The sequence below is a fragment of the Tenrec ecaudatus genome, chromosome X (assembly GCF_050624435.1).
Source record: "Tenrec ecaudatus isolate mTenEca1 chromosome X, mTenEca1.hap1, whole genome shotgun sequence".
NCBI classification, from domain to species: domain Eukaryota; kingdom Metazoa; phylum Chordata; class Mammalia; order Afrosoricida; family Tenrecidae; genus Tenrec; species Tenrec ecaudatus.
This window is the reverse complement of record NC_134548.1, coordinates 30,482,560-30,507,082: the sequence shown is the minus strand read 5'-3', so window position 1 is coordinate 30,507,082 and position 24,523 is coordinate 30,482,560. Positions and strand designations below refer to the sequence as shown.

General features: G+C 42.6%; 1 non-coding gene and 1 pseudogene across 1 annotated transcript; both read left to right on the top strand.

Annotated features, from left to right (window-relative positions):
- Positions 1–6,143: 6,143 nt before the first annotated feature.
- Positions 6,144–7,604, top strand: LOC142433138 (lysophospholipid acyltransferase LPCAT4 pseudogene; annotated as a pseudogene).
- A 1,346-nt stretch (positions 7,605–8,950) lies between these two features.
- Positions 8,951–9,080, top strand: LOC142435493 (small nucleolar RNA SNORA76). The gene has a single exon (XR_012781540.1). It is a non-coding gene; the product is annotated as a small nucleolar RNA SNORA76 (small nucleolar RNA).
- The last annotated feature ends 15,443 nt before the right edge of the window (positions 9,081–24,523 follow it).

The window sequence follows — 24,523 nt, the reverse complement described above, 5'->3', positions numbered from 1 at the left end:
CCTCCTTTATTGTTCTTATTGTTCTTATTTAAGCATGAAATAATAAACTACCTTTTGGTATATCATGTTTTATACTTAAAATGGTTATTAGGGCAGTGAACCAGTTTTTAATTATTTTAATCCCACCATGGGGTATAAGTAGATGAAATATAACATATAATTTATTATGGGCTTAGCAGTATGCCTGACACACTGCCAATGCTGAAGAAGTTATTGTTATTTCCCCTAAGATTAAAACCAGAACACTGGGAATATTTCAAGGGAATGTAGGGCTTTTAAAAAGATGGGGATTTTCTGCCTGCACGGGGGAAATGGCAAATAGAAATATCCCATTGTCATCTCTATATAGTTTTGTTTATTTAGTTGTTGATGTTGAGAATATATGCAGCAAACATAAAGCAATTCAACAATGTTTACATGAAGCATTAGTGTTATTGACTATTTTCCTGGATTTAATGACACTCCTATCTTAAACCATAGTCTCCTGACCTTTTTCTTTTTAATAGGTGGGCTTATTTTTTTGAGGCTCTTAGAATTTTTTTTTTTTTTGATTCACATTTAGAGGTAGAAGCAATCAGAGAGGACAGCCTTCGTCTCTTGGCAGTTTGTACCTGACATTTTTCTTTGGCCTCCTTCATTCTCTTGGCTGAAAGCTTGGTAGATCCAGTGGCCTCCTCCTGGTTTTTCTTTCTCCTGCGTGATGGGCAGGCACTTGTGCTGCAGGTCACAAAAGTCAGACCCGTGAATCGTGGGCATTTTGGCACTGGGTTTCTTGCCTCATTTGTTTGGGAGCTTTCTTACAACCTACTGGCTGACATCATCTTCTTTAGATTGATTGGAGAGTTTGAGGACTCTGCTTGCTCTTTTGAGGCCCAGGCGCGGAGGCACAGTTTTATCAGTAAGTCCTGGGATATCTTTCTCCCCTTTTTAAACAATAACCAAGTTAAGAACGTTCAGATTGGCTTGTGAGATGCAGCCCCGGGCGGATTTGCGCTTCCTCTGCCCAGGTCTCCTTGGTCTGAAACAGGAGTGCCCCTTACTCAGCAGCAGATGACAGGGCCATGAGTCAAGACACTTTGCTTCATGGGAAACCTTGCTTGCAGTTCCCACTACTGATGCAGACAGCATAACCCTTCCATTCACCACCCAGTGCCTCAGTGGCAACTTCTGTGGCCATTTGCCTCTCATAAAAGGTGTGGAGTTTGCGCTCATCATCCACCTCAGTGAGTTTCCGGCAGCCAGTGACTGGGAAGGAGATGTTCAGCTTCATTGTGAAGCAGCCGATTGCCTCCCTGATGCCACGGAAAAGAGCCCTTCCTCCTTCTTGCTTTGGCCATTCTTTAACACACCGTGTTTTCTCTGAACTCAGGGTGTGTAAGTTTATAATTATTCCTGCTCAGTTCCCTCATTCCCAACTCCTAGCGTGACAAATTCCTTCTCATTCAAGACTGTTGAAAAGCTGTTTCTCAGGAAGGCCCTGCTTGATATCCTGGAATTGATCAAATTACCTCCTATCATCCATTTCTGGAATCACTTGTATTTATTCTGTTCTTACACTTATAGAACATATAATTACTTGTTCAGGGTCTAATGTCCCCATGAAACCAAAAGATCCCTGCTTCTAGAGACGTACAGCTCTATTTCCCATGCTTAGCACAAGGCATAGCCAATAATAGATCCTCCAAAAATAGTTGTTGAAATACTGAAGACTGATGATCTATATTGAAACTTGGCCTACATATGTCTAATGCATACATTTTCTAATAATAGATAGCAACACAGTTCACATCATACTATATAAAACAGGGATCCTCAAACTTTTAAAACAGGGGGCCAGTTCACTGTCCCTCAGACCCGTTGGAGGGCCAGACTATAGTTTCCAAAAAAACTATGAACAAATTCCTATGTACACTGCACATATCTTATTTTGAGGTAAAAACCAAAATGGGGCAAAAACATCTGGCGGGCCGGATAAATGTCCTCAGTGGGCCGCATGTGGCCTGTGGGCCATAGTTTGAGGACGCCTGGTATAAAACAATAGATATTTTATTTGCTCACTATTAGATGGGCAGCAATTTGGACTTTTAGTTCAATTAGGTGACCTTTTGCTGATCTTGCCTGTGGCTACTCTTATCTCGTAGGTTGGAGAGGACTGGATGACTTAAAACTATGTCATATTCATAGATCTGGTAGTTGGTGCTGGCTATTAGTTGGGTCTCAGTTTCCCCGTAGACTTCATCCTCAGTTATCCTAGCCACCACCACCCCCCTCCAAGGTCAAGTGCAGAATCACAAGAAAAGAAGCTTCAAGGCCACAGGGACCTAACTTGATTCTAAAGCAGTAGGCTCTCTGCTGCATTCTATTAGTTTTAGCAAGTCCAAAACCCAGGTCTACCTTCAAGGAAGAGCAGAGTTACATTACAAAGGGTATGCATTCAATTATAGAAGTAATTTTTCTCTGGACATTGGGCCTTTACTCAAGTACTCCCTCAGTGCAAGAACACTTTGTTCTAATAATCTGGCATTCTGAAATACTCACCTTCCCTACATAATCTCTGAAGACAAAATGGGTGCATAAGCAAACGTGGTGAAGAAAGCTGACGGTGCCAGGCTATCAAAAGATATAGCATCTGGAGTCTTAAAGGGTTGAAGATAAACAAACAGTCATCTAGCTGAGAAGCAACACAGCCCACATGGAAGAAGCACCCCAGCCTGTGTGAGCATGAGGTGTCCATGGTATCAGGCATCACAGACCCGGAACAAAAGATCATATTGATGTGAATGAGGGAGAGGATAAAGTGGAAACCCAAAGCCCAGCTGTAGACAATTGGACATACCCTTACAGAAAGGTCACAAGGAAGAGACGAGCCAGGCAGGGTGAAGTATAGCAGTGATGAAATATACAACTTTCCTCTAGTTCTTTAATGCTTCCTACCCCCACTATCATGACTCTAATTTTACCTTACAAATATACACTGGTACAGATAAGAGCTCAGAACACAGGGAATCCATGACAGATAAACCCCTCAGAACCAATAATGAGAGTAGTGATACCAGGAGGGCAGGGGGAAAGTGGAGGAAATAAGGAGGAACTGATCACAATGATTGACATATAACACCTCTCAGGGGAATGAACGACAGAAAAGTGAGTGAAGGGAGATGAAGGTTGGTGTAAGACATGAAAAAATATTAAAAATTATTAAGTGTTCATAAGTGAGGGGTGATGGTGGAGGAAGGAAAAAATGAGGTGATCCCAAGGGCTCAAGTAGAAAGAAAATGTTTTGAAAATGATGATGGCAACATATGTAAAAATGTGCTTGACACAATGGATGGATGGATGTATTGTGGTAAGAGCTGAAAGACTCCAAATAAAATGATTAGAAAAAAGAAGAAGTAAATTTTCTGATCATCTGTTAGGCATTGCATTCTCTCATTCTCAGATAGATATGTGTTAGCATTCTAACTTCTATACCTGTGGATGGAATCGCCTCTGGGAATAGGGTTTTATTTATTATGCTAATTAGACTATACCAGTGTAGGAATGAATCAACTTTTATGTGTTCATAATTTCTCTCCACATTAAGCATATGTTGCTGTGTATCATTGAGTTGATTCTGACCTATAGCAATCCTATAGGACAGAGTAGAACTGCTTCATAGGGTTTCCTAGGCTGTGTAATATTTATGGGACCAGATCTTCAGTTCGTTCTTCCACAACACAACTGGTATGTTGGAACTACTGACCCCCGAGTGGCGGACTGAATGATTACCCACTGTGCCACAAGGGCTCCTTCTGTGATATAGATTGTCATGTAAATGCTATCCACTGAATTGTGTAGTATGCCTGTCAGTACACGGAATACATCTATTTTCAACTTTTCATAACATTGAATATGTGTGGAGCTCAGATATATCCATGGCATAGACTACAATGATGTAAGGAGTACCACTTGAGTTTGTAGTGCACTCAACTGTACATGCAATAGATCAAATTTCATGTGGTCATCATTGACTGCCACATTCATCATGTGAGGAGTCCTGAACGATCCATAGAATAGACTAGAATATGAGTCGTGCCCTGTGAAATGTATAGGACATCAATCTATAAACGTTCTAAGTATTTCTTTCATGTATCAACCATTTATTTCCACATTGAGCATATAAGGAATGGACAATTTGTTGCCACACCTACTGAGTCGTATAATTCATGGTGTTAAACAGGGAATAAATATAATTTCATATGTGCATATTTTGCCTTCTAATTAAAATTATGAGACACCAAAAAAGAGCCTTGGCCTACAGATGTGACTTTCAAACCTTGAGTACACAGCAAACCTAGTTATACGTGGTTTGAGTCTACACACATGTGACCATTACATATCTCTAAGTTGAGCATACGAGGCATATGGAAAGATCTACGACATAACCTAGAGTGTGGCTGTTACTCCTTAAATTCTGAAGTACAGCCAACCATAAATAGAATCATTATTTCATGTGGCCACAGTTTTTCTCCACATTGAACATAGGATGTGTCCAGAAAGATCCACGGGGAAAATTGTGACGTGTATGGCACTTTTTGAGTGTACAGTGCAGTAGACAGTAAAAAGAATAACTCCTGCTTTCCATGGCTATCTCTTATCTTCATATTAACCATCATGGAAATCCAGAAAGATCCCTAACATTCGCAAGGATGTAAAAACACCATCTTGTTATGGGTGTAGTGTACCCAACCATATTACATGAAGTCTGACTTAATGTGGTTATCATACCCTTCCACATTGAGCATCAGAAGGGTACAATGGAATCTGTAGCACACACTGAGCTGTGAATGGTACTGCTTACTTAAGTACTGCAGTACGCACAACTGTACTAGCGTAAGTTAAAAAAGTATAGCTACGGGTGTTTCCCATCACGTATATGTCAGTTTGTCTACTGTGATAGTTTGTGAGGTGCTGTGATGCTGGAAATTATGTCACTGGTGTTTCACATACCAGCAGGGTTGTCCAACGTGAAGAGGTTTCAGCAGAGCTTCCAGACTAAGAACAGACTGCAAATAAAGAATAGGACTAGGCTGTCTGCTTTGGAGGAATAAGCTACTGAAAATGCTATGCATAGCAGTAGAACGTTGCAATGATGCAGAAACTGAAGAATTTTACCAATGTCTTTAGTCTGTAAGTGATCAAGCATGCAATCAAGATGCATTGAAAATACTGGCCAAACACATTTTGGTACCTCAAATGTTAGACTTGTTTGGGGTATTTTGATCGGCTGATTCCAAATATGGCGCCCATACCCCTTCTCCCCATCTCTAGATTTTGAGAGACAAACCGTATGCCACCAAAGTACTCCTCCCTTTGCTTTCCCATATACAAATCAGGATATCGCAATGCCATGTTAGTTAGCCTGCGATAGTGGCTTTAAAGTAGTTTGTGTTGTACTAAACATTTTAGTCAAGGTATGTATCATATCACATGGTGTCCTTTAATTCAACGTATATTTGAACAGTGTCAATTACACGAACTTGGAATTTTCCCCAAGTATCACTTTCCCTTTAATAGGAACTGAATAGCAGGCAGTTCCCAATTGTTATCTTAAAATGGGGCCAGAAATAAGAGTTACTGTACAGTACGTAAGAAGTCCTGATGGCGTCCTGGGATGTGTGGTTGGCTGCTATCCACAAGGTCAGCCATTCAGGCCCACTAGCTGCTCTGCAAACAAAAGATGAGACTCTGCTCCCATAAGACTTACAGACACAGAAACTCACAGAAGTCCCACTCTGTCCTATATGGTCGCTATGAGTTGTAATCGACTGACTGGTAGTGAGTTTGGTGCAATAGATACAGATTCAAATGTTCTGAAACCCACAATGGGTCTGTCAGAGTTCAAACTCCTTTATTAAAATGAAAAACTTCCCGTCATGTTATAAGATGACATGACTTCTCCACCTGTGCACAGAAATGCTTATAAGAAAAAGTAGGATTTTTCTTACAAAGGAACGTGAGTCAACTTCATCTCTGAAACATTTGACATGAATTATCCAGTGACTTCTAGATATTAAAATGTGTTCTGAGGCCGCCGCCGCCGCAGCAGCACCCGCTGCTCTGCAGAGCTGGGCCCGGGCCGGGGCCGGGGCGCCCTGCCTTCCGCCGCTATGAGCCAGAGAAGTCCGGGGGACTGGGCTCCCCTCGACCCCGCCGTCGGACCCCCCAACCCCTTCGTGCATGACTTACATCTCTCCCGTTTCCAGAGGGTTAAGTTCTGCCTCCTGGGGGCACTGCTGGCCCCCATCCGAGTGCTCCTGGCCTTTATCATTCTCTTTCTCCTCTGGCCCTTTGCCTGGCTGCAAGTAGTGGGTCTAACGGAGGAGCAGCTTCAGGAGCCAATTACAGGATGGAGGAAGACGGTGTACCACAATGGGGTGCTGGGCCTGAGCCTTCTACTCTTCTTCCTGCTGGGCTTCCTCCGGATTCGAGTTCGAGGTCAGCGGGCCTCTCGCCTTCATGCTCCAGTTCTTGTTGCTGCCCCCCACTCCACTTTCTTTGACCCCATTGTCCTGCTGCCCTGTGACCTGCCCAAAGTTGTATCCCGAGCCCAGAACCTTTCTGTGCCTGTCATTGGAGCCCTTCTTCGCTTCAACCAAGCCATCCTAGTATCCCGGCATGACCCAGCTTCTCGCCGTAAAGTAGTAGAGGAGGTTGCAGACCGGCAACCTCAGGAGGCAAGTGGCCCCAGGTGCTGTTCTTTCCTGAGGGTACTTGTTCCAATAAGAAGGCCCTGCTTAAGTTCAAACCAGGAGCCTTCATCGCTGGGGTGCCTGTACAGCCTGTCCTCATCCGCTACCCCCACAGCCTGGACACCACCAGCTGGGCATGGAGGGGCCCTGGAGGACTCAAAGTCCTCTGGCTCACCGCCTCTCAGCCCTGCAGCATCGTGGATGTAGAGTTCCTCCCTGTGTATCACCCCAGCCCCGAGGAGAGCAGAGACCCTACACTCTATGCCAACAACGTCCAGCGAGTCATGGCCCAGGCCCTGGGCATTCCAGCCACCAAATGTGAGTTTGTGGGAAACATGCCTGTGATAGTGATGGGCCGGCTGAAAGTAGCGTTGGAGCCGCAGCTCTGGGAACTGGGAAAAGTTCTGCAGAAGGCGGGGACGCCAGGGGTTTGGTGGACTTCCGCGATGTGGCCCTCGCATTGGCTGCTCTGGATGGGGCCAGGAGTCTGGAGGAGCTGACAAGCCTGGCCTTTGAGCTCTTTGCTGAAGAGCAAGCTGAGGGGCCCGGCTGCCTGCTGTACCAGGACGGCTTCAGCACCATCCTGCACCTGCTGCTGGGGTCGCCCCGCCCTGCCGCCGCCACTCTGCATGCTGAGCTGTGCCAGGGAGCCCCAGCCAAGGTCTCTCCCTCTGTCAGTTCCAGAACTTCTCCCTCCACGACTCCTTCTACGGGAAGATCTTCAGCACCTACCTGCGTCCCCCACATACCCCGAGAGGCACCTCACAAATAGCAGATGCCTTGTCCCCAGGTGGTCCCACTGCTCTGGCTAACGGGACTGTGCAAACGCCCAAACAGAAGGGCGACTGAGTACCTGGGCCCTCCTCACCTCATCCTCCCCGGCTCCCCACCTCACCCCCCACCGCGCCCCGCCCCGCTGACTCAGGGCAGTGCCAGGGGCCTACCCTGTGCCTCAACCCCACTTCTGCCCCTGTTGGATTTGTTTTTGTTTAAGTTGGTTTTAATTTTTTTGTAAGAAAGTATTTTATATAAATATCAATCTATGTATCTATTAAAAAAGATGCAGCTCAAAAAATGTGTTCTGAAATTTTTATTGCATAATTTGAAGAAGAAAAAATTAGATGTTCAAAATAATTATGAAAATTGCTATTGCCCTCACACCTTCCATATATGTGCATTTTCCATAGCTGTATTCTGGCTTTGCAGTATCCAACATGCAGTCTCAGTACATATTGCACAGCCTCCCAGACCAAAAATAAAACCCCACTGCCAGCTAATCGATTCTAACTCACAGTGACCCTATAGAATAGGGAGGAACTAACCCTTTGTGTTTCCAAATTATTTAAATCGTTGGAAGGCTGCAGAGTGACTGGTAGACTCAATCCACTCACCTTATCATTGGTAGCTCATTGTGTATCCACCATGGGATCAGCCCATATAGCCACTACACTACTTCCCTTGGAAGCTTCCCTCAATATTGAGTTATTTTTCAAATATTTCTCACCCTTTTGCCTTATCCTGTAATTTGTGGGTCTAAATTCTTCTCATATTTAAAACTAGGATGATACATTAATAAATTAGTAATACTTAATAGCTAAAAATAAAGTGGAAAACCATATTTAAGAAACTTGAGCTGATGCAGTCTATTTAATGCAGATTTCTGATTCTGGGCCTCAAATAACCCCAGGACCAGGCCTGAAAAACCAAAACACCAAGAAAAAGAATTTGTGTATTTATTAGCAATTGGAATTCAAAATTGGAAACAGAGGAAGAAACAGTAGTTGAAAAATATGGCCTTGGTGATAGAAATGAAGATGGAGATCGTGTCACAAAAACATTTTTCACAACAAATTAACTGCTCTGTGGGAAGAGGCGATGGAAAAGCTCAATGTCAGCAGCTAAAAGCTGAAATAAGGCCAGGGATGAAGCCCATCAAGAGCTTGTATGCAAGCTCAGGTTGAAGCTGAAGAAAATGAAAACAAGTCCCCAAGAGCCAAAGTACGACTTTGAGTGTATACCACCTGAATGTCAAGAACATCGTAAGAACAGATTCAATGCACTGAACACATTGCGACAGAAGTCCTGATGAGCTGCGGGGAGACATCAAGAACATTATGCGTGAAGAAAGTAGAAGGCAAGCACAAAATGACAAGAAAGAAAGAAAAGATCAAAGTGGGTGTCAGAATAGCTAAGGAAAATAGAAGAAAAGAATGAATGGGGCGCTGCCTTTGAACCCGCCGTGCCTGCCCGTGGCGCAGGGGGTTAAGCTGCAGCGCCAGAGCAAGTGCTGGCGCATAACTGGGGCCGCCAAGCCTCTGCGGGCGGCCCTTTTAACCGCGAGTGACATGGAAAAAAAAAAAAAGAATGAATGGAACGTTTAAAAAGGCGGCTGCAGGACACAAAGTAAAACATTATAATGCAATGTGCAAAAGGGAGTCGTATGAGCCCCTAATAAAATGTTTTTTTTTAAATGTGCAAAAGGCCTAGATCAGTGGTCCTCAACCTTCCTAATGCTGCAACCCTTTCACACAGTTCCTCATGTTGTGCTGACCCCCCCAACCATAAAATTATTTTCGTTGCAACTTCATAAATGTCATTTTGCTAATGTTATGAATAAGGCAACCCCAAAGGGGTCACGACTCATGGTTGAGAACCACTGGCCTAGATTTAGAAAAGCAAAAAGGAAGAACATACTTAACATATCTTAAACTGAAGAGTTAAAGAAAACATTCAAGCCTTGAGTTGCAATATTGAAAGATTTGATGAGCCAAATATTGAATGATGCAGGAAGCATCGAAAGAAGATGAAAAGTGTACACAGTCACAGTACCAAAAAGAACTAGTTGCTATTCAGCCATTTCAAGAGGTAGCACATGGTCACGAACCAATGATCCTGAAGGAAGGAATCCAAGCTGACTGAAGGTGCTAGCCAAAAGCAAGGCTTCAGGAATTGATAATATAGCAATTGAAAAGCTTTAACAAGCTGATGACAAATTGGAAGCACACATTTCTCTATGACAAGAACATTGGAAGACAGCTACCTGGTCAACTATCTAGAAGAGATTTATATTTGTACACATCCCAAAGAAACGCTACCCAACAAAATGTTCAAAATAAAGACCAATATAATTAATATTACATTCAAGTAAAATTATGCTGAAAATAATCCAACAATGGTGGGAGCAGTACATTGACAGGGAGCTACCAGAAATTCAGGCTGAATTGTTTGCTGATGTCAGATGGACCTTGGTTGCAAGCAGAGAACATCAGAAGTATGTTTACTTGTGTTTTATTGACTTGTAAAGGCTGTGTGGATCCTAACAAACTGTGGAAAGCTTTGAAAGCAATGGGAATTCCAGAACCCTTCCTTGTGCTCTTGTGGCATCTATACATGAATGAAGAAACAGTTTTGTGAACAAAGCAAGGGAATGCTGCTTGAATTAAAATCAAGAAAGATGTCCATCAGAACTGCATACCCTCACCAATTTATTCAGTCAGTATGCGGAGCAAATAATCAGGGAACCTGTATTGTATGAAGAAGAATTCAGCATCAGGACTGGAGGAAGGCTTATTGATAACCTGACATATGCAGATGACACTACCTTGCTTGCTGAAAATGAGGAGAACTTGAAGCACTAGCTGGTGAAGATCAAAGACAGCAGCCTTCAGTATGAATTACAACGTAATGTAACGAAAAGACAAATTTTCCCAACTGGGCCAACAAGGAACATCATGAGAAATGGAGAAATGATTCATGTTGTCATGGATTTTGTCTTGCTTGGGTCCACAATGGATGTTTATGGAGGCAGCAGTCAAGAGGTCATATGATGCATTGCATTAGGTAAATATGCTGTGCAAGACCACTTTTAAGTGTTGAAGAGCAAAGGTGTTACTTTGAGGACTAAGGTGCGCCTGACCCAAGATGTCGCGTTGCCAGTCACCTCATATGTTGGACATTTGCTAAGGAAGGCCAAAAAAATGATGCATTCGACTGATGGTGCTGGCAAAATGTATGGAAAGTCCCATGTTCTACCCAAAGAATCAACAAGTATGTCTTAGAAGCACAGCCAGAATGCTCCTTAGAAGCAAGGATGGCAAGATTTTGTCTTAAGTATTTTGGACATGTTATCAGGAGAGACCATTATCTGGAGAAAGACATCATGCTTGGAAAAGCAGAGGGGCAGCGAAAAAAAGGAAGGCCCCTGAGGAGATGTTTTGACACAGTGGCTGCAACAATGGGCTTAAACATAAGAACACTTGTCAGGCCAGGTGACGTTTCATTCTGTTGTACGTTGGGTCCCTATACATTGAAACTGACTCGTTGGGTCCCTATACATTGAAACTGACTCGTTGGGTCCCTATACGTTGAAACTGACTCGTTGGGTCCCTATACATTGAAACGGACTCGTTGGGTCCCTATACGTTGAAACTGACTCGTTGGGTCCCTATACATTGAAACTGACTCGATGGCATCTAACAACAATTACAAGTAGTGAGTCAGTTCACACATGCTTAGGCACATTCCAAATAAGTCCTATTTAAATATGTCTCTGCAGTCAGCTGCAGACAAATTCTTTTAGTCAAACAATTGTCTTAGTCTTGTGGGGGGTGCCTTCAATAAACATACAATAAACACCATGGCTCCTGAAGGCCTCTTCAATACCCCTAAACCCCAAACACACTGCCATTCAAGTTGATTCTGAATTATAGTGAACCTATAGAACAGAGAATCATTCCTTGTGGTTTCTGAAACTATGTATTCTTATAGGAGCAGGCACTCTTAACTTTCTCCTGCAAAGCGGCTGTTGGGGTTGATGTCAATGGTTGACTTTGTAGTTAGCATCCCAACATAATCCACAGTGTTTCCAGGGCTCCTTGAAGGGATCTGAAGAACCAGTCAAATTCAAGGCCGAGAGGTTAGGTCTGGAGGTTTTGGTATTTGATAATTTTGGATTCTAAAGAAGTAATCTTGGTAGACTTTCTCAAAGGACACAGGATGATCACAGGGGGCGAATTGTAAAGAAGCTTTAAGAAGATTGAAAGTTTTCTTGGTGAGGAAAAGGCCAGGTAATGTGTGCTGGGTGATTTTTTTGACCTCTCTGTCACACCGGTGCACTTGCTCATTCTTATGCTGTTCTATAAGAATTCCATTGGTAAAACCTACCCCATCCACATTACAGTCTTGATCTTACCCCTTCAGAGATTTCTTTTTGTTTCCCACACACAAAGAACATTTAAAAGAAACACTATATGAGTCCTTTTAAGTTCATGGTCTTGAGCGTATGTTGAAAAACAATGGTTTAACATTTTGTTCTTTTATTCTAATTAGTTTTATTAAGCTTTCATTAAAACATCATGCAATTCAATTGTCCCATCATATTAAGAAGGGTTGTGCAATCATCAGTACAGTCAACTTTGGAACATTTTCTTCCTTCTTGTCCCCATTGATGTTCCCATTTCCTCACCCACCCCCTTTCATGTACCTAGTTAATTATTATTATTTCAGTTACTGTCTTCATAAATCCTGGCATTGCTACACAGGAAAACACATGAAACAAAGATAAGGAACAGGGGAAAAAAAGAGGACCCAGCAACAGTAATTTTATAAAACAATGAAAGACTTCAATCTAAGAAAAAGCAAATGATATTTAAAATGTAGGATAAATTGAAAGTGGGTCCAAAGGGAAATCTAATGGTAAAGTGTTACATTTCAGTCTAAGTCCAGTTGCTTAGGAACTTATTTAAACCGTTCTTTGTCTGATCTTTTGGCAGTTCACATTCTTAGTGTGGCAGTGGGGATTTACTGGGAACTCAATCCACTCAGAGACCATACGCATGGATTTTTGGTTTCCATTGTTATCCCTAGGAATCCCAAAATAAGGTATTTAAGATTTAGGTATTAGTATTGCCTCCTTTAGGTTTGGATCTTATTGTTTCCAATCCTTAAATCACACAGGTTGGTGTGCTTCTTAGCTGACTCTTCAATTAGATGGCTGCTGTTTTGAGACAAAATGGGCTTCTTGTTTTAAGACTCCAGATGCTATTCTTCCAGATACCTGGGCTTTATCTGATTTCTTTACCACACTTTGCTATGGCACTCATATCTTCAGCGATCTCTTCATGAGGGTGAGTACCGAGCAAAGCCATGTCACAAGAACTAATTGTGCTTATATTAGGACTACAATTAAGTGAGAGCCTAACATCCATTCACATAACTATGGTTTCTATCTGTTTCTGGTTCAATTTGGAGACATCTTTATCATTTGTTGTAGTACATCCTAAAGCATTTTATTATTTTTGTTTCATCAAAGCTTCTGTGATTTTGTAGCCATACCTTTGGCTTACCCATAGATGTGGAATAAGTCCATTTTCACGGTCCTATCACTTATCTCTATATGGTTCATTTCAGAGGCTCAGAAATATCCATAGCATAGAAAAACTCACGCACTGGGTTTTGCATTGCACCCAAACACAAAAGAATAACTACCTTCATGTTTCTATTACTTCCTTCCATACTGAGTATACGCAGAGCACAGAAAGAGCCATGGGAAATGCACATGTGAAGTGTACCACCAGTTTGTGCAGTGCACGCGATTTTCATGGCATAAGCTAGCTTTCAGGAGCCCTTGCCGTGCTTCCAGGTGGGGTATGTGAGGAGTCCTGGAATATTCCTGGCATGGACTAGCATGTGGATGGCAGTACATGTGCTGTGCATTCATTACACTCAACTTGACAAGGATCCGATCACTTCCATTCCCTTTAACCGTGAGCATCTGGGCAATATGGAAATAACCACGGTATGCTGTTTCCGTTAGTTTTCACTCGTAGCACAACTAAACACAGCCAGTCCTGCTCCACATTCACAATTGTTTTATTGCTTGAATCCATTGTAGCAGACACGGTGTCAACCCACATTGTTGAGGGTCTTCTTTTCCCCCCACTTTCCTGCTTACCCTCCACCAAACAGGATGCCCCTTTCCAGGGACAGTTATCCCCAATATCTACTCATTGTCTTTTCTTTCCTGAATTTTAGAGTGTGAAAATGTACAGTTCTTTCATTTTCTCTGGCCATATCACCACCACAATGACAACAACACAGCTCAGCCTCTATTGTTGAAAACTGTTGTTATGTAACTGCTTTTGACCTCCACAGGCACGAATGGTGAACCTCCAGGAAGTGTCTTTAAAATGCGGCAGATGACTTTCTCAATCTTTTCTCACCTTCTTACAAATTTGGATGAGGCTATGATAGTTCAAACGAATGCAACTACCTTGGACCATAAGGCTGAAGCTACACGTTGAGGATGATGGGCCTAGACACTTAATAGTTGTGCAGTCAATGTAGTAGCCCTGAACTGGTGCCTTTCATGGCTCACTGAACAGATACCTTGTTTAAGCCACTGTTAATTTAAGATAAGAACCATACATGCATTCCAAATCTAATTTTGTTCCCAAATTATTTCGGTAATGCATGTTTTCTTTTACAGAATGATGTCAAATTGAAAGACCAGCTGCTAAAGACTATAAATAAATCATGCAGAACTCCTAACCAAGAGTCTAGATATTGAGCAAGCCACATTATAGGTCTGAAATACAGTAGATTTGCTCTGTAAACCATCGTCTAAATCACACATTAAAAAATACGTACACTTCGGCCAATGGAGATCCCCTCATAGAGGGGTTTAAGAGAGGAGATGGGTTAATTAGGGTGTGAGGTAGTATCGATGAAGAACACAGCTTTCTCCCAGATCCTGGATGTTTCCTCCCCCCAACTACCATGATCCGAATTCTACCTTGCAGGGCTGGATAGGACAGAGGCTGTACACTGGTACATATGAGGGTTGGAGGTACAGGGAATCCAGGGTGGATGATACCTTCAGGACCAAGGGTGTGAGGGACAATGCTGGGAGAGTGGAGGGTGAGTGGGTTGGAAAGGGGGAACTGATTACAAGGATCCACATGTGACCTCTTCCCTGGGAGAGGGACAGCAGAGAAGAGGGGAAGGGAGACTCCGGATAGGGCAAGATATGACAAAATAACGATGTATAAATTACCAAGGGCACATGAGGGAGGGGGGAATGGGGAGGGAGGGGAAAAAAAACGAGGACCTGATGCAAGGGGCTTAAGTGGAGAGCAAATGCATTGAGAATGATTGGGGCAGGGAATGTATGGATGTGCTTTATACAATTGATGTATGTATATGTATGGATTGTGGTAAGAGTTGTATGAGTCCCTAATAAAATGTAAAAGAAGAAAAGAGAAAAAAATGATTAGGGCAAAGACTGTACAGATGTGCTTTATACAATTGATGTATGTATATGTATGAACTGTGAAAAGAATTGTATGAGCCCCAATAAATTGTTAAAAAGAAAAAAATACGTACACTTAGGCAATAACTACACAATAATACTGACTCTACATTGATAACAACTTTTCTGTGACCTAAATAGTTGTGTTTTAAAAATCAAACCAAGGCAGTGATGAAAGTACTTTTCAAAATCAAAAAGTCCTCAATAAATGTGAGAGGTCAGTATTTTTGACACCCAGAACAAGTTATTTTTCAGTTATCAGTTTACACAATGGATTAAATTGCTAAAGAGAACAGATCTTGCAGTTAGTAAAGATGGCATAATCTTCAAGTTAAGGGCTTCAAACAGAACGTGAAATATGTAGATGCTCACAAAATCCCATTCATGAAGTTTTGTCAGATTACTGGATCAAGCATAATGAGGAGTTGCTATATTATGTTCTCCTGCCCAATTGTCCACCATAAGGATTTTATGGGGTACTGGAATTCTTTAGAGGCTGTACATAAAAAGATATATCTTCTTCACTGCTACTTTATAGTTGAGGCTTTGTATGAGAGGTTTACTATATAGAGTAGCATTTCCTGTCCTTGATTTAATGGTAGCATATGTTTCATATGTCACATCTCTTTGTTATGAAGGAAATTATAAAACAACAAAAAAGCTAAATATTTTGCTATGATATATTCCCAGAATGTTCCTTAGAAGCAAGGATGGTGAGACTTGGTCTCAAGTATTTTGGATATGTTATTAGGTAGGACTAGCCCTGGGGAAAAGACATTATTCTTGGTAAGGCAGAAAGGGTCAGTCAAAATAAGACCCTTAGTCATGTAAGGTGACGCAGGGGCTGCAACAATGGGCGCAGCACAGGAATGGTTGTGAGGCTTGGGCAGGACTGGGCAGTGCTTTGTTCTGTTGTGCATAGTCGGGATGCTGCCAACTCAGTGGAGCTGACCCCAACAACACGGTGCATTCTACATCCATAAGTATTGGCATATAGAGTTTGCCTACTTTTCTTTTTTTTTAAAACATTTTTTACGGGCTCCTACAACTCTCTTTTTATATACATACATACATATACATACATCAATTGTATAAAGCACATCCACACATTCCCTGCTCCAATCATTCTCAAAGCATTTGCTCTCCACTTAAGCCCTTTGCATCAGGTCCTCTTTTTTTTCCCCTCCCTCCCCGCTCCCCCCTCCCTCATTTGCCCTTGGTAATTTATACATTGTTATTTTGTCATATCTTGCCCTATCCGGAGTCTCCCTCCCCCTCCTTCTCTGCCGTCCATCTCCCAGGGAGGAGGTCACATGTGGACCCTTGTAATCAGTTCCCCATTTCCAACCCACTTACCCTTCACTCTCCCAGCATCGCCCCTCACACCCTTGGTCCTGGAGGTATCATCCACCCTGGATTCCCTGTGCCTCCAGCCCCCATATGCACCAGTGTACAACCTCTGCCCTATCCAGCCCTGCAAGGTAGAATTCAGATCATGGTAGTTTGGGGGAGGAAGCATCCAGGATCTGGCGGAAAGCTGTGTTCTTCATCGGTACTACCTCCAACCCTAATTAACCCATCTCCTCTCCTAAACCCCTCTATGAGGGGATCTCCAGTGGCCGACAATTGAGCCTTGGGTCTCCCCTCTCCTCTTCCCCCTTCATTCAATATGGTATATATATATATATATATACGCACACACACATATACACATACATACACACACATATATACATATACATATACATGTACATATACATATACATATATATATATTTTGCATGATGCCTTAAACCTGGTCCCTGTGGCACCTCGTGATCGCGCTCGTACAACTCTTATCATAATCCATACATACAAAAATTGTGTAAAGCACATCTGTACATTCATTGCCCTCATCATTTTCAAAGCATTTGCTCTCCACTTACGCCCTTTGCATCAGGTCCTCTTTTTTCCCCTCCCTCCCTGCTCCCCCCTCCCTTATGAGCCCTTGATAATTTATAAATTATTATTTTGTCATATCTTACCCTGTCCGACGTCTCCCTTCACTCCCTTTTCTGTTTTCCATCCCCCAGGGAGGAGGTCACATGTAGATCCTTGTAATCCATTCCCTCGTTCCAACACACTCTCGCTCTACCCTCCCAGTATCACCACTCACACCCTTGGTCCTGAAAGTATCATCCGCCCTGGATTCCCTGTGCCTCCAGTTCCTATCTGCACCAGTGTACATCCTCTGCTCTATCCAGACTTGCAAGGTAGAATTCGGATCATGATAGTGGGGTGGGTGGGAAGGAAGCATTTAGGAACTGGTGGAAAGCTGTATTCTTCATCGGTGCTACATCGCACCCTGACTGACTCATTTCCTCCTCTAGACCCCTCTTCAAGAGGATCTCCAGTGGCCAACAAATGGTCCTTGGGTCTCCTCTCTGCACTTCCCCGTGCATTCACTATGGTAAGATTTTTTTTGTTCTGATGATGCCTTATACCTGATCCCTTCGACACCTTGTGATCACACAGGCTGGTGTGCTTCTTCCATGTGGGCTTTATTGCTTCTGATCTAGATGGCCGCTTGTTTACCTTCAAGCCTTTAAGATCCCAGACACTATCTCTTTTGATAGCCGGGCACCATCAGCTTTCTTCAACACATTTGCTTATTCACCCTTTTTGTCCTCAGCGATCGTATCATGGAGGTGTGCACCCAACGATATGACTTTTTGTTCTTTGATGCCTGATAACTGATCCCTTCGGAACCACGAGATCACACAGCCTGGTGTGTTCTTCCATGTGGGCTTTGTTGCTTCTGAGCTAGATGGCCGCTTGTTTATCTTCATACCTTCAAGAGTCCAGACGCTATATTTTTTGATAGTCAGGAAACATCAACTTTCTTCACCACATTTGCTTATTCACCCACTTTGTCTTCAGCAGTTGTGTTGGGAGGGTGAGCATCATAGAATGCCAATTTAATAGAAGAAAGGGAACAACAAGTGATCCAAATTGGTGGTGCCTACTTTTCTTTGTGGCAGTCCCACATGCCTTTTGCTAGATGGCTTTAATTACTTCGGCCTATGGAGATTCCCACACCTCTAACACACACCATCTCCAACAACTCTTCTGCTAGCCCATTGGTTTCTGTCACACACATATCTTCAACATTCCTCACTTCCAAGTCTGCCCCCTTTATCACCCTTCTTTGATGATGTGACACTGATGATATCCTCATCTTCCTAATCTCCTATTCCCTAGAGTATCTAAACTCTTTGGTATCCTTCCTAGGTCTATCTATATGCCTGCTCTTGCCCACCCATGTTTCTCATGACTGTAATATTTCTTCAGCGGGAATCACTTTTCCAGGTGAAAGCTAGGTTTCAGCTTGTTTAATCTGAGATGTATAATTGTCTCTCTGGTTTCTTAATTCAATTTTGCCATGCGAAAAAAGGTCAAGGGCTATCTCTGGAGAGGAGGCATTTGGAACAAGCTTAAAACATTAAAAAGCTAATATTTGCGGGGGAATAGGTAATATGGATGAGTGATACAAAAAGGTGAAATGATTCCCGACCACTCAAATAATTCTTCTTCTTCTTCTTTTTGGTTGGTAACCAAAATGATGAGTTTCATGTGAATTCTTTCAGAGATGTTTTAGCCTTTTAAACACACCAAAGGATACGGAGAGTAATTTACTGCATTTGGTGTCTAATTACAGTGTGTTCCACTTGTAACACATTTTTTTCCCATCTCTTCTGTGTCTCTTAGGGCAATGCAGAGGGTCTGGGCGACCTTAGAATGAAGCATGTCTAGTAATGAGGGCGTAGATGGTACAGTATAAGGATCCCTGGTTAGATAGTGTATTTATCGCATGTTGGACCGATGATCACATGATCAGCAATTTGAAATCAGAGAAAGATGAGGCTTTCTATTTCCTCAGAGAGTTACAATCTTGGGAACCCACTAAAGATGGTTCTACCCTGTCCTACAGGATCTTTATGAGCCGGCCTCCACTAGAGGGCAGTGAGTGAGATGGTACAAGGCACCTATTGCTCCAGTTCCCACTAGCCCCTTCCTTCTGATTCTCTGATGGTTATCTCACTCTGTTTCACCTGAAGACTTAGTTCTCTCTGCCACTGGTTGAAGGAGACTAGCTGAAGTGTGAGTGTTTCTTCTCCTAATGTTGGCTAGCCAGGATTCTAGGAGTATAAGGTTTTTTTCAGGTCCTCTGTACCAGTCAGGGCTCTATCAGAAAAGCACAACTAGACACATACACATAAGAGGGGTTTTAAAAGACCCATGGAAAATTCCATGATCTTTTAATTCCATTTCCCCATGAACTTTTTGAAGCTCCATGTGTATGTGTGTGTGTGTGTGTGTTTGAGTGTTATATTACATATTACGTTACATATATCTCTTACCCAATTTTAAGAGCCAGTTTTAAAAGTCTACATGAGGTTGGGGTTTCTAAGCATGTTGGAGACTGACGTCTCAGGGGCAGGCAGTCACGGAGGAAACAGAAACATGAAGTGGGAAAAACAAGGATAGGCTGGAATCCAGGAAGAGGGACTCGAATTTTGTCAATCTCCAACCACTTTTAAGCCTGCCTCCTTGATGATGGGGGTAGTCTGAGGAAGAAGCTGTTGCCTTTTGCACAGTTAAACAAGCATTTTGTCCGGGGAGCCAGACAATCTGAAAGAGGGTCTGAGAGAAGGTAGAAGAGCAACAAGCCCAGCTGCTACTCCGGGCCACCGAGAGGAGCCAGCAGATGCAGCCATGGCCCAGACAGTAACAGGGCGTTATGTCTTCTGAACGAATTGGGTACTTTCAGCCTTCTGATTCGAAAATGTTGCCTGTTCTGCTTCTGTCTTCTAAATGATGTGCAAAATGTCTCTTGTGATCAAAGGGAAGGATTTCTGGAAAGGTTAGCTTCAATTTAGTAGGGTTATCACAATAGAAACCCATCAACCTTTCCAGAAATTTTTTTAAAAATCACTGCCACAGAGCTAATTCTGTCTCCTAGCAACCCTATAGGACAGGGGAGAACTGCCCCTGTGGGTTTCCAAGAATATAACTCTATGAGAACAGAAAGCCTCATCTTTTTCCTTAGGAGGGGCCAGTGGTTTGAACTGCTGACTTTGCAGTTAGCAGTCCAATATGTAACCCTTACTCCACCAGGGCTCCCTACCTTTCAAAAGAAGCCTTGATTATTCAGGTTTGAGCAATATATTACATATTATGTTATACATGTTATATTTATTACCTAATTTTAAGAGCCAGTTTTAAAGTATACATGAGGTTGGGGTTTGCACCGCTCATTTGGGGACCCAGACCAAGCAATTCTTCATGCCTAAGCAAATTTCTCCATCAATTATTACCTCGTGTCTTTATCAATTAACATTTCCTGTTTAACAAATCTCAGCACTTTGTGGCTTGAAGCATTAAGCCTTTATTATCATTATTTCTAATGATTTTATGTGCCAGTTGGAAAGTTATTCTGGTCTGAGAAAGCTCTGGAAGAGACAGAGTGATCTAGAATGTCCTCACATGTGTGTTAGTGGTCCGGCAGGTAGCCTCCGCTGGGATTGCTTGCCTCTGCTCCATGATTGGCCACTAGATGGGACAGCATTTCCATTGCTCCTGTTTTCTGCCATCCCTTACTTCTGATACTTTGATACTTACGTCACTCTTGTTCCACCTAAGGGTTTGGCTGTGTAGTCCCCTCATTACCTCAAAGTGCGCCGACTCTTTCCTTTTATGCATAGCAAAGATCCATAGCACCACTCTTAAATTCCTAAATGCACACTCAGTTGTTATTATTTTTGAGCCTTAGTTCGAAGTCTCACATGAGTTCACCATCTCAATAGCCTCCTTTGTTTACCTGGTTCCATAAAGTCCCTGCAGGTTTAAGCTACACCCTTTCACAGCTGGATGTATCCGCACTCTATTTGAACACTGATGTTTGGGTCAAGGAAATGTTCTTAGGTCCTTAACGCTACAAAGCCTGGACTGTTTGAGATACACCTTGTTCTCTGGTGTCCTTTGCACACCAAAGCTCTGTGTGTGTGTGTGTGTGTGTTTTCACATGTAGAAATAGGGAACAAACCCACCCTCCCTCATTTGGTGTTGCTCTTTCTTCCCAGGGCATAGATCAAGGCCCGTTTGCTCCTGTGTGCCAACAATTAATTCATTCTCAACCCAGCTTCTTGCTTCTGCCTATGGCCATTTTATTAAAAGCAAATTGTGAGTACAGGGGCAGGGAATTCATATTGAGAAGAGGTACTAGGCTGTTTCTCTCATTCCCCCAAAGACATCCATGAATAAACAGAGCCCTCCTGACCTTACTGAGCAGGTAAGCTTGCCTCTCAGCTCCAGTGAAGGCTAGGATCAGGATCCCACAAAGCATGCCAGGTTCCTTCTGTGGGAGACCCGAAGCTACTTTCCTGGAGGGTCTATTTTGATTCCCTTTTCCTCTGCCCCCAATGCATATTTGCCTGCTCATTCTCCCTCAAGCCTCCTGGCCATAACTCATTACCCTAACAGCACTTTTAAAATAACTTATTTACTTAAAAATGTTTATGATATCCTGACTTGAAAGTATCTATTGGCTAAACTTGGCAGTTCCTCACAGCCAGGTGCTTAACATTAGGAGCTATATCCCCGTGTCTACCAGAGAGGGTACAGTCAAAAAAGGACTTAAGACATGAGTGAGCAAAGGACCACATAAACACAGCAACCGTGGTGTGACAGATGGCAGGCTGCAAGCAGGGCTGCCGCTGAAGGCCTGTGACAATGAGAAATGATGCCCTGCTTCTGGGAGTGAGAAGTTACTTCAGAGAACGAAACAGGGAATGTGCTGGAACCCTTGACTTGATAGCCAAGGTGCTTTGAAGTGCATGCAAGGGGAGGAAGAGAAAATTCCAGAAATTACAATGTGTCACAGTCCGGGCTGTGGACCCAAAGTAATTGTATACCAGCTACTCTTGGGGAGAGTTGTCCTAGGTGATTCTGGCTGGAGAGTACACAGAGCGTGGAATTCTCTTTTGGATCTGAGAGTTTGTCTGGATCAGAGATGTGCCATGTAGGCTGGGAGAAAGGGGGAACCAATCACCATGATCGACACATAACCACACACCCCTCTCCAGGGGGCAGAACAACAGAAAACATGGGGGAAGGGAGACAGCAGTCGGTGTGAGAGATGAAAATTATAGCAATGTACAATCCATCAGGGGGTTATGGGGGTGTAGGGAAGGAGGGGGGAAGAGGAGCTGATAACAAGGGCTCAATAGAAAGTAAATGTCTAGAAAAGAATGTGGGCAACATAGGTACAAACCTGCCTGATTCAATTGATTTATGGATTGTGATAAGAGTTGTATGAGACCCCAATAAAATGATTGAAAAAATGAGATAGTTACCCAGCACACTGAGTAGATGAATATTAGAAAAAGTTTTAGCTTTAATGTGAGCAGCTAGCAGGAAGGCATATATGGAAATGAGTTCACATTTCTCTAAATAGTCTCTTCTCTTTCCTTATTGTCCCCAAATTCTTCACTAAATATGTTTCCTTTGATATACATTTTCTAATAATTACTATTCTACTGCATTAATATCATTATACAAAGACTATTTATATACATTTTTTGCATAAGGAAAAAGGCAGGGGGAGAAAGTTTCCAAATAGTATCTTTCAAAGATCATAATGTTTTATTTTAAGTGACTACTCTCATGCAAATTTTAAAAATCAGAACTATAACATTAGAATTTTAAATTAAATTATAAAGTATATTTTAAATGTCATAAATATAATTAAAATGATCTTATTTATAACATAATTGATAGTGGAAATGGCCTGTTGTGGGGGTGTGTCTTAATCTAGGTAGACTAGAGAAACAAATCCATGGACACACATTTGTGCATAAGAAAGAGATTGAGATACAAGAACAATTGAACATTGAGAAAACATTCCAACCCAGTCTAGTCCAAAGCCATAAGTCTGATATTAGCCCATATGTCCGATACCAATCTATAAAGTCTTCTTCAGACTCACAAAACACATGCAATGAAACTAAATGCAGGATGATCACAAGCCAGTGGGTAGAAAGTCTTGGGTCCAGTGGCATTGTAAGCATCTCAGCACTGGCAGGGGTCACTGTGGCTTCTCTGGCTTCAGAGGTCTGGTTGCATCCATGTGGCTTGTCCGGTTCAGGGCACTAGGGTAATTCCATGTGTCTTGTCAGCTGCAATGTTTCCCAGGGTTTGGCAGAGAGAGAAGTATCTCCCGTCTTCAAGGAGGAAGTACTGGACTTCCCAGAATTCTCAGGAGAAGGCGATGCCCACACAGAAGTCACATTGGCTATGATATGACTGACAAGCTAGATTCCATCCCTACACTGTTAATCCTCAAACTGACAAACGATTGTATATCTACCACAGGGGGGAAAGGTAATACATGAAATGAAGCAGATTTCAATAGATACCTTATGCATTATATACTCATAGAATGGCAGCACATGCTAAACACTATTCAACATCTTTGCTTTGATTTGTTATTACTTGTCTTTGAGGGCTACGTTTAAGTTCACTGTAATTTTCAATACTGTCACTAGGTGGAACAAATAATTAAAGTATAAGGCATTACTTTGGAATGAGACTAATGAAAAACAAAGATACAACAATACTTCTTTTTCTCCTTTGGGGCTCTTATAGCTCGAATCACAATCCATACATATATCCATCGTGTCAAGGACATTTGTACATATGTTGCCATCAACATTTTCACAACCTTTTCTTTCTACTTAAAGCCTTGGTATCAGCTCCTCATTTTTGATCCTCCCTCTTCCTCCCTAATGAACTCTTATAATTAAAAATTTTCATGTCTTACACCAACCACTGTCTCCTTTCACCCACTTTTCTGTTGTCCATCCCCCTGGGAGGGGATTACGTATATGTCAATCATTGTGATCAATCCCCCCTTACTCTCCGCTGCCCCTGAGATAATCATATTTCTTGAGAGATTTTTCAGACGTTCGAAAGATCAAGAGGTGAAGGACATGGGAGCAGAGCAGAGGTCTGGAGTGAGTGGTAGGGGACTGGTAGGAGGTTGGACCCTGGTGAGGAGTTCCTCAATTCTAGCTGGGAAGGGAGTGGGAGGGTGAATCCTCCGGGTGATAAGGGAGTGGCCAAGGTCAGTAAGTAGAAGGAAAGAGAAATTTGTGGAGACTAAGCAGGGCCTAATAAAAATCTGAGGAAATCCTGGTTTTGTTCTACTCTGTATGTGTGGGAAGAGGAGATTCCCACCTAGCTGCAAGCCCTCACTTATACTTCATAGCATATCTATCTCAGTTTCTGTCCTTATTGGGTTCTCCTGCATCTGGGTACCACTGCTGAGCCGCTCTAGTGTGAGATGCCCTAGTTGGTGTGGTCCTGTAACTTCTCCTTGGGACAGGATCCAGTAGGGAGTCCAATCTTCCTTACCCCATGACTATTGTCTTATTCTTCCTGAGGA